We start from the raw sequence: 14594 nt of genomic DNA on the forward strand, positions 1-14594 counted from the left end.
TAGTTCAGTTGCTAAGATTAGTAACTCGAAACGGGAGTTGCAGAATAAACAGAGACTAGTTAAGGGTAAAGTGACGATGTGTGTTGGAAGTGGTTCCAAGATTGATATGATCATCATCGCACACTCCCTATACTTTCGGGATTAGTGTTGAACCTGAATAAGTGTTATTTGGTGTTTGCGTTAAGCATGAGTATGATTTGATCATGTTTATTGTGATACGGTTATTCATTTAAGTAAGAGAATAAATTGTTGTTCTGTTTACATGAATAAAACCTTATATGGTTACACACCCAATGAAAATAGTTCGTTGGATCTCGATCGTAGTGATACACATAATCATAATATTGAAACCAAAAGATGCAAAGTTAATAATGATAGTGCAACTTATTTGTAGCACTGTCGTTTAGGTCATATTGGTGTAAAGCGCATGAAGAAACTCCATGCTGATGGGATTTTGGAATCATTTGATTATGAATCACTTGATACTTGCGAACCATGCCTCATGGGCAAGATGACTAAGACTCCGTTCTCCGGAGCGAGCAACTGACTTATTGGAAATAATACATACTGATGTATGCGGTCCGATGAGTGTTAAGGCTCACGGCAAGTATCGTTATTTTCTGAACTTCACAGATGATTTGAGCAGATATGGGTATATCTACTTGATGAAACATAAGTCTGAAATATTTGAAAAGTTTAAAGAATTTCAGAGTGAAGTGGAAAATTATCGTGACAAGAAAATAAACTTTCTACGATCTGATCGCGGAGACAAATATTTTAGTTACGAGTTTGGTCTTCAATTAAAACAATGTGGAATAGTTTCACAAACTCATGCCACATGGAACACCACAGCATAATGGTGTGTCCGAACGTCATAACCTTACTTTATTGGATATAGTGCAATCTATGATGTCTCTTACCGATCTACCACTATCGTTTTGGGGTTATGCATTAGAGACAGCTGCATTCACGTTAAATAGGGCACCATCTAAGTCCGTTGAGACGACACAATCTGAACTGTGGTTTGGCAAGAAACCAAAGTTGTCGTTTCTTAAAGTTTGGGGTTGTGATGCTTATATGAAAAAGTTTCATCCTAATAAGCTTAAACCCAAATCGGAGAAATATGTCTTCATAGGATACCCAAAGGAGACTGTTGGGTACACCTTCTATCACAAATCCGAAGGCAAGACTTTTGTTGCTAAATTCGGAGTCTTTCTAGAGAAGGAGTTTCTCTCGAAAGAAGTGAGTGGGAGGAAAGTAGAAAACTTGATAAGGTAATTGTACCTTCTCCCTTATTGGAAAGTAGTTCATCACAGAAATCTGTTCTTGTGACTACTACACCAATTAGTGAGTAAGCTAATGATGATGATCATGTAACTTCAGATCAAGTTACTACCGAATCTCGTAGGTAAACCAGAGTGAGATCCGCACCAGAGTGGTACGGTAATCCTGTTCTGGAAGTCGTGTTACTAGACCATGACGACTTGCGAACTATGAGGAAGCGATGATGAGTCCAGATTCCCCGAAATGGTTTGAGGCCATGAAATCTGAGATATGATCCATGTATGAGAACAAAGTATGGACTTTGATGGATTTTGCCCGATGATCGGCAAGCCATAGAAAATAAATGGATCTTCAAGAGGAAGACGGACGCTGATAGTAGTGTTACTATCTATAAAGCTAGACTTGTCGAAAAATGGTTTTGACAAAGTTCAAGGTGTTGACTACGATGAAATTTTCTCACTCGTAGCGATGCTTAAGTCTGTCCAAATCATGTTAGCAATTGCCGCAATTTTATAAAATCTGGCAAATGGATAAACAAAACTACATTCCTTAATGGATTTAAAGAAGAGTTGTATATGATACAACCAGAAGGTTTTGTCAATCCTAAAGGTGCTAACAAAATATGCAAGCTCTAGCGATCCATCTATGGACTGGTGCAAGCATCTCGGAGTTGGAATATACGTTTTGATAAGTTGATCAAAGCATATAGTTTTATACAGACTTGCGGTGAAGCCTGTATTTACAAGAAAGTGAGTGGGAGCACTACAGCATTTCTGATAAGTATATGTGTATGACATATTGTTGATCGGAAATAATGTAGAATTATTCTGTAAAGCATAAAGGAGTGTTTGAAAGGAGTTTTTCAAAGAAAGACTTCGGTGAAGCTGCTTACATATTGAGCATCAAGATCTATAGAGATAGATCAAGACGCTTGATAAATTTTTTCAATAAGTACATACCTTGACAAGATTTTGAAGTAGTTCAAAATGGAGCAGTCAAAGAAAGAGTTCTTGCCTGTATTACAAGGTGTGAAGTTGAGTAAGACTCAAAGCCCGACCACGGCAGAAGATAGAAAGAGAATGAAAGTCATTCCCTATGCCTCAGCCATAGGTTCTATAAAGTATGTCATGCTGTGTACCAGATCTATTGTATACCCTACACTGTGTTAAGCAAGGGAGTACAATAGTGATCTAAGAGTAGATCACTGGACAGCGGTCAAAATTATCCTTAGTGGAATAAGGAAATATTTCTCAATTATGGAGGTGAACAAAAAGGTTCGTCATAAAAAGTTACGTCGATGCAAGTTTTGACACAGATCTGGATGACTCTAAGTCTCGATCTAGATACATATTGAAACTGGGAGCAATTAGCTAGAGTAGCTCCGTGCAGAGCATTGTTGACATAAATATTTGCAAAATACTTACGGATCTGAATGTGACAGACCCGTTGACTAAAATTATCTCACAAGCAAAACATGATCACACCTTAGTACTCTTTGGGTGTTAATCACATAGCGATGTGAACTAGATTACTGACTCTAGTAAAACCCTTTGGGTGTTGATCACATATCGATGTGAACTATGGGTGTTAATCACATGGTGATGTGAACTATTGCTGTTAAATCACATGACGATGTGAACTAGATTATTGACTCTAGTGCAAGTGGGAGACTGAAGGAAATATGCCCTAGAGGCAATAATAAAGTTATTATTTATTTCCTTATATCATGATAAATGTTTATTATTCATGCTAGAATTGTATTAACCGGAAACATTATACATGTGTGAATACATAGACAAACAAAGTGTCACTAGTATGCCTCTACTTGACTAGCTCGTTAATCAAAGATGGTTATGTTTCCTAACCATGAACAATGAGTTGTTATTTGATTAACGGGATCACATCATTAAGTGAATGATCTGATTGACATAACCCATTCCATTAGCTTAGCACCCGATCGTTTAGTATGTTGCTATTGCTTTCTTCATGACTTATACATGTTCCTATAACTATGAGATTATGCAACTCCCGTTTACCGGAGGAACACTTTGGGTGCTACCAAACGTCACAACATAACTGGGTGATTATAAAGGAGTACTACAGGTGTCTCCAAAGGTACATGTTGCGTTGGCGTATTTCGAGATTAGGTTTTGTCACTCCGATTGTCGGAGAGGTATCTCTGGGCCCTCTCGGTAATGCACATCACTTAAGCCTTGCAAGCATTGCAACTAATAAGTTAGTTGCGGGATGATGTATTACAGAACGACTAAAGAGACTTGCCGTAACGAGATTGAACTAGGTATTTGGAATACCGACGATCGAATCTCGGGCAAGTAACATACCGATGACAAAGGGAACGACGTATGTTGTTATGCGGTCTGACCGATAAAGATCTTCGTAGAATATGTAGGAGTCAATATAGGCATCCAGGTCCCGCTATTGGTTATTAACTGGAGACATGTCTCGGTCATGTCTATATTGTTCTCGAACCCGTAGGGTCCGCACGCTTAAGGTTTCGATGACAGTTATATTATGAGTTTATGAGTTTTGATGTACCGAAGGAGTTCGGAGTCCCGGATGAGATCGGGGACATGACGAGGAGTCTCGAAATGGTCGAGACGTAAAGATTGATATATTGGACGACTATATTCGGACATCGGAAAGGTTCCGAGTGATTCGGGTATTTTTCGGAGTACCGGATAGTTACGAGAGAAGCAATGGGCCTTGATGGGCTTTAGTGGGAAGAGGAGAAAGGGCCAAGGGGCTGCTGCGCCCCCCCCCCTCCCCTCTAGTACGAATTGGACTAGGGAAAAGGGGGCCGGCCACCTCTCCTTCTCCTCCACTTCCTTCTCCCTTCCTCCCCTCTTGGTGGACTCCTACTAGGACTTGGAGTCCTAGTAGGACTCCACATCCTGGCCGCACCAACCTTGGCCGGCCTCCTCCTCCTCCATCCTTTATATACTGAGGCAAGGGGCACCCCAAACACACAAGTTGATCCACGTGATCTATTCCTTAGCCGTGTGCGGCGCCCCCAGCCACCATAGTCCTCGATAATACTGTAGCGGAGTTTAGGCGAAGCCCTGCTGCTGTAGTACATCAAGATCGTCACCACGCCGTCGTGCTGACGGAACTCTTCCCCGACACTTTGCTAGATCGGAGTCCGGGGATCGTCATCGAGCTGAACGTGTGCTCGAACTCGGAGGTGCCGTAGTTTCGGTGCTTGATCGGTCGGATCATGAAGACGTACGACTACATCAACCAAACGCTTCCGTTGTCGATCTACTAGGTATGTAGATCACACTCCCTCCCTCGTTGCTATGCATCACCATGATCTTGCGTGTGCGTAGGAAATTTTTGAAATTACTACGAAACCTAACAAGATCATGTTCAGGTGTGGGCGGATGTGGACGCTCGGAGGGAGATGGCGAGACAGCAAAGGAGATGCGTGTTTGAGTGATCTGCGTAAGGCGGTGCTCAAAGGCGGTATTGGTGAAGCCGCCGACGGCAATTTTCAGTGACGGCCCGGCCTGGCTAGGTCACCGGGGAACAGGGTGTCGACGCATGTGTCCTTGACGGTGGCGAGCTCGACGCCATACCCGGTCTGTCGTGCACCGGCATGGATGATTTTTTTAGGTTTTCTTTAAGGAGACTTCACGTTCGGTTTGGGACGGCGAGGCGGCAAATTGGTAAAAGGCGAACTCCCCGAGTGTGTACAGAGGTTTCCTAAGTGTATCGGCCCATCAGCTTAATTGTCTTATTAATCAGTTATGTTTCTTTCTACCATTTTTCTGTGGGGTTTTCCTGCTGTTTTTGATTTACTTTTTTCGTTTTGCTTTCCTTTTATTTTTCAGTTGTCCCTTTTCTTTTCGTATTTGTATTTTTTTCGTTATTTTTATATTTTGATATGTTTTTAAACCTCTCTCAAACACATGATCTTTCTTCCCAATTCATGAACTTCCTAAAATTAGCGATTGATTTTAAAATCCATAAATTTTCTCAAATTCAAGGAACTTTTAGGAAAATGGATTAAAAAATTCAAATCTGCTAATTTTTTTATTTTTGAATACTTGAACTTTTTCACACATGAGACCATTTTCCAAATCTGTGAACTTTTTTTAAAATATATGAGTTTTCTTAAAATTAATAAAAAATTCGAATTTGTAAATTTCCTCAAATACATGATGTTTTTACAGATTCACTTAGTACTTTTTTTAAATGAACTTTTTCCAAATTTATGAACTTGAGATTTTTTTTTCAAAATTCATGGATGTTTTTAAACTTTGCAAAAAATAGATTTGTGATTTTTTTGTCAACTTTTCTGTTATAGTCAATGGTCAACAACCTAATCAACGTTAATGGTCCCGGTCAACGGTGAATGGTCGTGGCGAACTAGCAACCAGCGTCCTGGATTGAGCGGCCCGAGCAATGTGGGTTCAAAACTACGTTTTTAGCGAAGCAAGAATTTATTAACTCATAATGTTTTCAAGAGTGAAGCAATCGGTACAGAGTCGCGGACCATTTTGGCGTCGAGGCGCGCATTGGTTGAACGAAGCAGCGCTTGGGGCATCGTGTATATATAGGACCTGTCACCAAGCCGTGGTGATGACAAGGACCAGCGCTTTGGAGCCACGGCCGTCCTCGTTGATCTGAAGAATCAGACACCAAATCTCGTGATTGCGTACGCACGACTAGAAACCCTAACCTCGCCGCCTCAAGGAGCTGGCAAGAGTTTACGCTGGACCTCCGTCTAATCTGCCCTAACGGAAGAACTTGAGGAGATTCGGGGCCCGGAAGACTTACTTGGAGAAGAATGTCGCCATATGTTCGAGTGTCGGTCCTGCGAGGACTAAAACCCTACCTATCTACTAGCCGGAGTCGAGGCACAAGGACTCCCTCTGCCACCGGCTGCTGGAGCGGCAGGCGGAGTGGAGGCGGATCCACGGATTCACCGGCACCTCAAATGCATAAGCTGAGGGGGTTGTGTTTTGCAATATTTTGACGTAAATTGTTACATGCATGTTGCTATCCATTGCCTATTTGTGTGGTAGATGACAGCGGTGCGGCCCCATCAATATATAGTACTGAAAGAAACGATTCAAAAAGTACAACCGCACAGGTTGGCAGGTGTCTTGAAATGTTTATCTTTTGACTGCATGGCCACGCGTAGCCAGTTTATATTGATCTCGAAAAAGGTTAATGTTATACATCTGTTCAACATGATCTATAGTCAGACGTCGTGTTTGAGACCATAATAAAAATAAATAGGCTGCTCATATCAAGACTAAAGGAGTGCGTGAAGAACAAAAAAAACAAAGGTTCATGCGAAGAACTGTGATGCCTATCAGGACACTTACTACAAACGAACAGTGATGGCGGCACTTTGTTTTACTCGGTTTGGGATTCCGATCAATCACGTCGATTACCTTGGAGTCCCTCTCATTTTTCCATCCGTGATGAAAATGGAGAGCCTTGCAAAAACACTCCATTGGAGGCGCGGCTCGCGGTGACACCCCTAGCTTGACAAAATCACATGTGGAAGATTTCTTAATTTCCACTGGGCCGATGGATGTTTAAATGTGGTTAAATCGGTCGTGTGCTGGTGTCTACCTACCTTCTACTTTCGTGGCTTGAGCTCCATCTGCCATTTCTCAATCAGTCGGACAGTGACACGCACGCACACAGCGATGCATTGCCTTTGAAAAACAATGCATTGCCTTTGAAAAAGGATTAAATGGGCAAAACAATGTAAAAAGCATGCAGGTCGAAGGCCCAAGAAGAGTTGGGGATGCTCGGTCATGGGTGCAATTTTGTGCTCCACCCCTGCCGCTCGGCTGCTCCCAGCGTGCACAAGTTAATACGCGCCCTTGTCAAAAAAAAAGGTTAATATGATGCGTTCATGCAACCATTTCACCTCATCCATGGGTGGAAATTGGTGCTTAACCATTGGCGTGCAACATATACTCCGTTTCCTCGAAGAAGAAACGACATATATTGCGTTTCACCTAGACCTAGCCACGGTAACATGCACACACCCTTTGCACCCGTCGCGTGCAGTTTGCATGGACAGTTGACCGTGATGTCGCACGGCTGCATGCGGCAGGCGGGGCCCCTAAACCGAACCACCCAACGACGCGCGCGCACCGGACGAGGGAGGGCCCCGGCCGGAAGGAACCAAAAGCCAACGGAACGGCCGTTTCCCCACGCGTGGCCATCGGTCGACACGCCACCACCCCAAAAGCTCCCGGAAGGATGCAAACAAACAGAGCTCATCCTGGTGGCCATGTGGTTTATATGATGGCAAAGGAGGCAAGTTGCGAAGGGGGAGACTATCCCAACTCCACAGCAATCAGCAATCTACATCGGGGTACTTGCTACCAATTTTGTCCGTGTATATACACCAAACCAGCCCATCCGCAAAAATGATCAAGTGTGGAAGAAGCCAAGTAGAGGAGTTATAAAGGTGAATGTTGATGCATCATTTCATGAGGAGAACCTCAGTGGAGCTTGTGGAGTTGTCGCACGTGACGATCAGGGCAAATTTCTGGGAGCGGCAACATTAGCATTACCTCATGTCTCAAGCGCGGGATCAGCTGAGCTAATGGCCATACGTTCTGGACTATACTTGGCAGCGAATTTGGGATGCGCAAATCTCATCGTTGAGTCGGATTGTATGAACGCTTTGGAAGCTATATCTGACCCGGATGCTTATATGGGAGTGGATGTTCCTGTGGTGGCGGAGTGCTCCCTCTTGGCAATGGAGTTTGCACGTGTTAGCTATGAGTTCGGTAGCAGAGAGGCAAATATGCTAGCGGATGGATTAGCAAAGCATTGTTTAAGCAATGGTACTTCTGAGGTTTGGGAGACTTTCGTCCCTGACTTTATTATTTATAACTATGTAAATGACCTTGCTATTATCTGAGAAATAAAGTTATTATGATCAAAGAAAAACAGAGCCCACGCCGACCAGACGCGTGCGACGGCACGTGGCGATCGCGCCATCGCCACGGCGCCCTCCACTCTCCTCTATCTCCTGGATGGGTGGATGAGTGGATGGATGGTCCTACGGGTATCCATCTCCGGCGCGCCCCGGCTCCCAAGGCTTGGCCGACTAGGTCGGGACCGGCGGCAAGGCAGGCACGGATTCCTCCTCGCTGTGACGGAGACGCGGGCGGGAATGGACACGGGCCGACGGCACACACGGATACGGATGGATAGGCGGGGGACCTGAGTGCGTACCTGACGACTAGTGGCCGGTTGGGCCGCGCACGTCGCGTCGCGGCAAGCACGGCTCTCCGCTCTCCAGGTTTGGTGCCAAACGCCCAACCATCATATCGGCGACAAGTGCGGGCCGTGTGTGTTCCGTGTGCCAGACGTCCAAGGGTTAGCACATCGCTACCAAGTCTACTGCAACCAGTAACTTCTTCGTCAGCGTTGAGTCCACCGCAAGACTTGAGAGCGATGAAATGATCTGGTCCATGGATGCTACATAAAGGTTCTGATCAAATCGTAGGGCGTCCTAGCACGTGTGGGCTCGTCTCCCTTTTCTTATAAAAAAATCATTTTTATTCGTGGGAAACCCTTTCATTCCATTACCGATAATGGGGTGTGGGAGAGGGAGGAGGAGGGAGCGCCGCGGCGGCGAGCAAGGGCGATCATGTGTTTGCCAGAGACTAGGGCTCATATGAAGATGGGAAACTGCTCCAGCCCAAATTCAAATTACCACAATTTCGCAAAAAGTATAATTCAAATTACCACACACTAATAGATGTCTTTTAATTATAATTAAGCGCTATGTAATGTAATTAAGTTAATTATACTTAATCAACTTTAGAATGATAATACCCCTAAACTTTTAGGTCGATAAATACCCTTGGGCTTTGATAAGGTCCAAATAGTCTGAACCGTTGGATCACCCATATAATACACCCCCTCTTCTATATTGCAATGCACCGTAAAAATTTTCCTTGTGTTTACAACCTGAGAAGAACGGTTCACCACGACAACCGCCCCGACTAGCACCACTCATGCCGCCGCGTCTTCGCCCTCGCCTAGAAGGACCCAGGCTACGATGCATGCTCCGAGACTCCCGAAGGTTTTTAAAAACTAGAGCCGATGGCGGGTGAGCCGCATCTCCATGTTCCTTGAATTCATGACCCATCATCCCGCAAACTTGAAACCAATCTGGCAACCTTTCATAGTTCACCACAAAAAAATTCTTTGTTACCTCCCTGTGAAGAGAGACCGCTTTCTTCAGAGGCTTGGGAACGCCGCGACGCACCTGGACTCTGTAAAAATCACATTGAAATCGAAAGAAGTAGGTTACGACGCCACATACTCCCCTATTTATTGTTTGTCTTTGAAGGGCCGCAGACAACCCTGAGTTACAGTCTCTCAAGTATCCAAAGTACATCACAAACATGTTTTCATCTAGGGTTCTGGTATTTTCCTCACGGGCTAAATCCTACACAATCATCATGTTCCGAAGAACCATTAGATGATGAAGCCCTTGTCCATATGAATATGTACAATGATTGTCCATCTCATGTCCTCCTCAGCCAGATGTTGTTCTTCCTCGAAATTTACAGCACCGAGAACTTCCTAATTGAGATCGAGATCATGCATGATAGCCTTCAGCCTCTCCTTCTCTTCCGCTCTAGATGAGGATTGTTTATTCGCAACCACCATGGTGAAAGATAGACCCGATCCAATCTGAGCAAAAAATCATGAACCTCACCTCTCCAGCTCCGCATCGCCGTTGCCAAGGTCGGGAAGTGGTGCAAGACCACCCCTTTGTCAATGTTGAGCAGGATAAACGGACAGGGGAACCAGAGAAGGAGAAAGAAATAGTCTCAACGCTGGCGCTACCCGGGCGCCCGGGTGCCCTCATATCCGCCCCATATTTGGGATGGATATGAGGGGTGCCGGTTAGCCAGGGTGTTTAAGGCCCGTTTAAGGGGGCCGTCTGGGTCAGAAAAACATAACCGGTCAGTGATCGGGCGCCCCGTCCGGGCATATGAGGCGGGTTTGGGACGCCCGGCTGTAGATGCTCTAATGGCCCATATTATCTACCCAGACCACGCACATATAGAAAGAAAACCAGCCTAGGCATACGTGGTCGATCACAGAGGTAAAAAATACCAATATTGATACATGATGATGTCGATGATGTCATCCTGATGTCAGCTGAATGAGACCAAACTATATCTTATTCAGCTGAGTTCTAGACGCTCCCATCTTTGCATGCCCGTAGCCTAGCTTGCATTGCATGTCACCGGTAGCCTTGATGGCTCGATGGTCCAGGTGACCAAACGGGATTCTAAGTTTGAATTCCTCGTCGTTTGTGTATAACCCTTGTGATTGAGACCGCGGCTGAGGTTCGTTCCAGTATGTCTGCAGGGGCACGGGCAAACGCCGGTCGAAATGCTGTCAGATTCCGTGAGTGGGAGCACGAGAGAGCGGGTACGATGTTAAGGAGGCGAGTTCGAACTGCCGGAGAGGGACCGAATCAGTCGGCGACAATGTTGTTGTTGTTGTTGTTGCGGGCGATCAGTCAGTGACACTGCCGGCCGGTCTTGCCGCAGCACTTGCTGGGTGCATGCATATGCGTTCCTGGCTCCTCCCGTCGCCGGCGAGTCGAGCGGCATGATGATTTCCGACTCCGAGTACCCAACCACCTAGCTATGAAAAGAGCTAGAGCTAGCGAGGTCCATGGCTGCCAGCGACGTGTGTACTAGTACGTACTGCACTGCGAAATGGCGCGCCACCTACAGCGACCGTCTCTTTTTATTTTCGCGAGCGAATCCGGCGCCTGCACCTACCGGATCGCCGACACTGCGCGTACATTTAGGGCCTGGGAATCTGGTCGCGGGGCTTGGGCTCTGCAGGCCGTACCTCCTCCTCACGGGGCGTTTCGGTTTTGCAGGTGCGGCAGCATGGCCCAGCTTGTTTGTCAGCCATATTCCTCCTGGTCGCAGGTGGTTTTTCTATACTACTTATAAAAAAGCAAACATTATCTTCTCTAAGTACACCTCACAAAACATACGGATACATTACCATCGCATGATTAGTCCCACTAAACTCAATCTAACGGCTAGGCTTAACCGAATTTGTTCTCTGTGTGCACTTAGCAATTTACATTGACTGACCATACTCCACCGCGGAGGAAAATATGAAAGTCCATGCCTGATCAATTAGGAAACTATAATCACGGACACATCCTATTAACAAGTTAATCACGGGCACATCTAATTATTAGGAAACTAATCACAAACCCATCCTATTATTAGGAAAAAAATCACGCGCGCATCGTATTATTAGGAAAATAATTACGAGCCATCCTATTAGGAAATTAATCATGGACACATCTAATTATTGGGAAACTAATCACGGCTGCATCCTATTAGATAACTAATCACGAACGCATCTAATTATTAGGAAACTAATCGCGAGCGCATTCTATCGTCTCCTATCAGGGAATCGTGATCGCGAGTCGCCAGCCATCACCAGCCCACCACTCACGCGAGCCACAATGGGAGACACGCGAGGAGGAGCTGCGGCTTCCTCCGAACACACTTCTACTGACTGCAACGACTTCGTCCACATCCTGGGCATGCTTTCCGGGAACCACCGGCATCCGCATCGACTTCAGCTTCATTCACAACACCCACGTTGACAACCACCCACCGCCGAGGTCCTTCAAGTGGGGGCAACGCTGAGTATCTTGGACCAGTATAAGCGGGCCAAAATCTGCCCCCACAGCCATGCATGTAGATTCTCCTGGTCGCCAACCATCATCGTCCCCAAGGCGGTGCAGGTCTCGGCCACTGTGCAGCAGGTGAAGCTAATCACGGCCCCATCTCACTCGCCCGAAGCCAGCGCCGACTCCCTCAACTCTGACGCGTGCTGCTTTGTTGGACACGCTTGTCCGGTACTCGCGCGTGCACGACGTCGTACAAAGCTAATCCCGGTGCATGGAGGCCGCCGCCTCAAAGCTGGACGACTGACTCACCTGCATCGACAATGCCGCCCAGCTGGTGAGAGGACACGGTCGCCGCGGCCGCTTGCATGCCTGAATGACAGAGACGCTCGCCTTCACGCGAACGCACCACACGCACACCTGGAGCACACACAGAGACATTCACCTTCTTTATTTATTTATTTTTTCACTGATTTTCGCGTACCTGCAACAGACATCCCTGTTTTTTTAAGTACTGACTACCGGTTATTACATGGCCAACTCACGACTACATAGTGAACTCACAGACAAATTCGCTGAACCAAGACCTTACTTGCAGTCATGAACTTACGTTTCACTGAAAAAACCCAAAAGTTTGCATAAGTTTTAATAAAAAAAACTAAAGTTCGCATAAGTTTTACTAAAAAAACCTGAAATTTGCATAAGTGTATTTGTTTGTCCAGCAAATACATGGCAATTGTAATTTTACATGAGCATTTTTATACCGTCCTTATCTACAATTGAGTTAACATGTTTTCCTGATAGAAGACTTGGACTACATACAAGAGAAGCAAAAACTGCATGTTGATTATGATGATGATGAATGTAGGATATGTTGTGGTCATGGTAAATTCTCATATCATTTAGTACATAAACAATATTCACAATTTTATTTTATTACCATCAATTGTGTTGAGTTTCTTTCATATATATGTATTGACCCACTTCTTTAAATTAGATGTGACAAATGCGGAATGAACTCATACCACATGATCACATACGAGCAATTCAAGAGGAATTGGCGGGATTCTTTCTTGACCATGTCATACATAAAGACGGAGAATGCCATGTGGAAGTTGAAATTGATTTTAGATGTTAGGGATTATAAAAGATGTTATATTGTATATATGTAGTAGTGTCGGATAGATATATACAAAAACTTGTTGTTCGATCAATCTCGGAGAAAGAGAGGTCACTTCTCTCTGTATATATTCATGACGATCTTGTGTAGTTCTTGACTGGAATTTGTTGGCACTGAAACGGTTCCTTAGCTTGTCCTAAGTGACATTCTCATGTGTGACTATACTTGCATAAATGTGTGCACATAAAGAATCATGATGAATCTTCTAAATAATTTTGAATTTTATACATTGAGAAAAGTGGATGGTCTTTTAATACAGGAGACATGTTATTATTTGTACGAGTTAGAAATAAGAGATCGTGTACTTTATAGGGAAATTTCAAATTTATGAATAAATTGTCTTGTATTAAGTTTAGTATAATATGTTAATCCAAATAGATGCGTATTGCATGTGCACACACTTATTAATTCAAATAAACGTACGTTGCATGTGCACACTTACTAGTGGGTGAAACGCGCCACTGAAAAGAAGGTGATAACGCAACAAATAGTAGGAGAAAAAAAAACAAGAGATAATGCACCAGCCGGGAATTGAACCCGGGTCTGTACCGTGGCAGGGTACTATTCTACCACTAGACCACTGGTGCTTCCATGCTCGTACTAGTACTGAGCTCGCTCATTAACCTTGACTTACTTGGAGCGTACTAGTACTGAGCTCGCTCGACAACTTTCTTGTTTTCTTTTCTTCTTGCTGCGTACCGCAGTAGTAGTATGAAACAGTGGCGTGAGCCGGTGACAGGGACACAGGCCCTCCCTCCCGCGGTAACGGAGACAAATGAGATTATGAGAAAGCGACCGCAATGATTAATAATAACAAGAAGAAGCCAAGAAACAAAATGGCTAAGTCCGCGAGAAGATCACCAGGAAAAGAATTTTATGGGATCAGGTCTCACGCAAGACCTATCCTGATGAATGACACGTGGCATTCACAAATCACTAAACATCCTTCACCCCATTTAAAATCAGGAGAAAAAAGATTAGATGCTTTGTGATTTATGCATGCCACGTGTCAGCTATCAAAACGGGTCTCTGCTAATCATGAGATCTGGTCTCATATAAATTTTTTTCGTGCCACCAGGATGCAACACGACGTCACGGGCTCACCGGCCAAACCGGAAAGAGGGACTCCGGACGGAGCAGTTCAGCCGAGGAACCGTGATCGTCTTGGCTTCGCTGTTCCGGCAACCGTCACATCGCTCATGTACTACAACTGCTCTACTCTATCCGGTGCGGAGCACCCAAGAGCAGCCAAACGTCGTGTCCATGTCCGTCCACTGTAGGAAGGCCTGCAACGCTCAAACGCACGCAGCAGTTTCTTCGTTTCGTCGCCGTCGTCGTCGTCATGCACTCATGCACGGTGCAGAGTGTTGCGGACTGCCGGTAGCGATCGCCGGCCTGCTCCTGCACACGACGTGTGTAACTCCAGTTTAATTG

At 45.1% G+C, this 14594-nt stretch overlaps 1 non-coding gene across 1 annotated transcript; it reads right to left on the minus strand.

Annotated features, from left to right (window-relative positions):
• Nucleotides 1-13676: 13676 nt before the first annotated feature.
• Nucleotides 13677-13747, minus strand: TRNAG-GCC (transfer RNA glycine (anticodon GCC)). The gene has a single exon. It is a non-coding gene; the product is annotated as a tRNA-Gly (tRNA).
• Between the last annotated feature and the right edge of the window lie 847 nt (nucleotides 13748-14594).

Source organism: Triticum urartu, chromosome 4A, assembly GCF_056163025.1.
Source record: "Triticum urartu cultivar PI428250 chromosome 4A, HENAU_Tu73, whole genome shotgun sequence".
Lineage (NCBI taxonomy): Eukaryota > Viridiplantae > Streptophyta > Magnoliopsida > Poales > Poaceae > Triticum > Triticum urartu.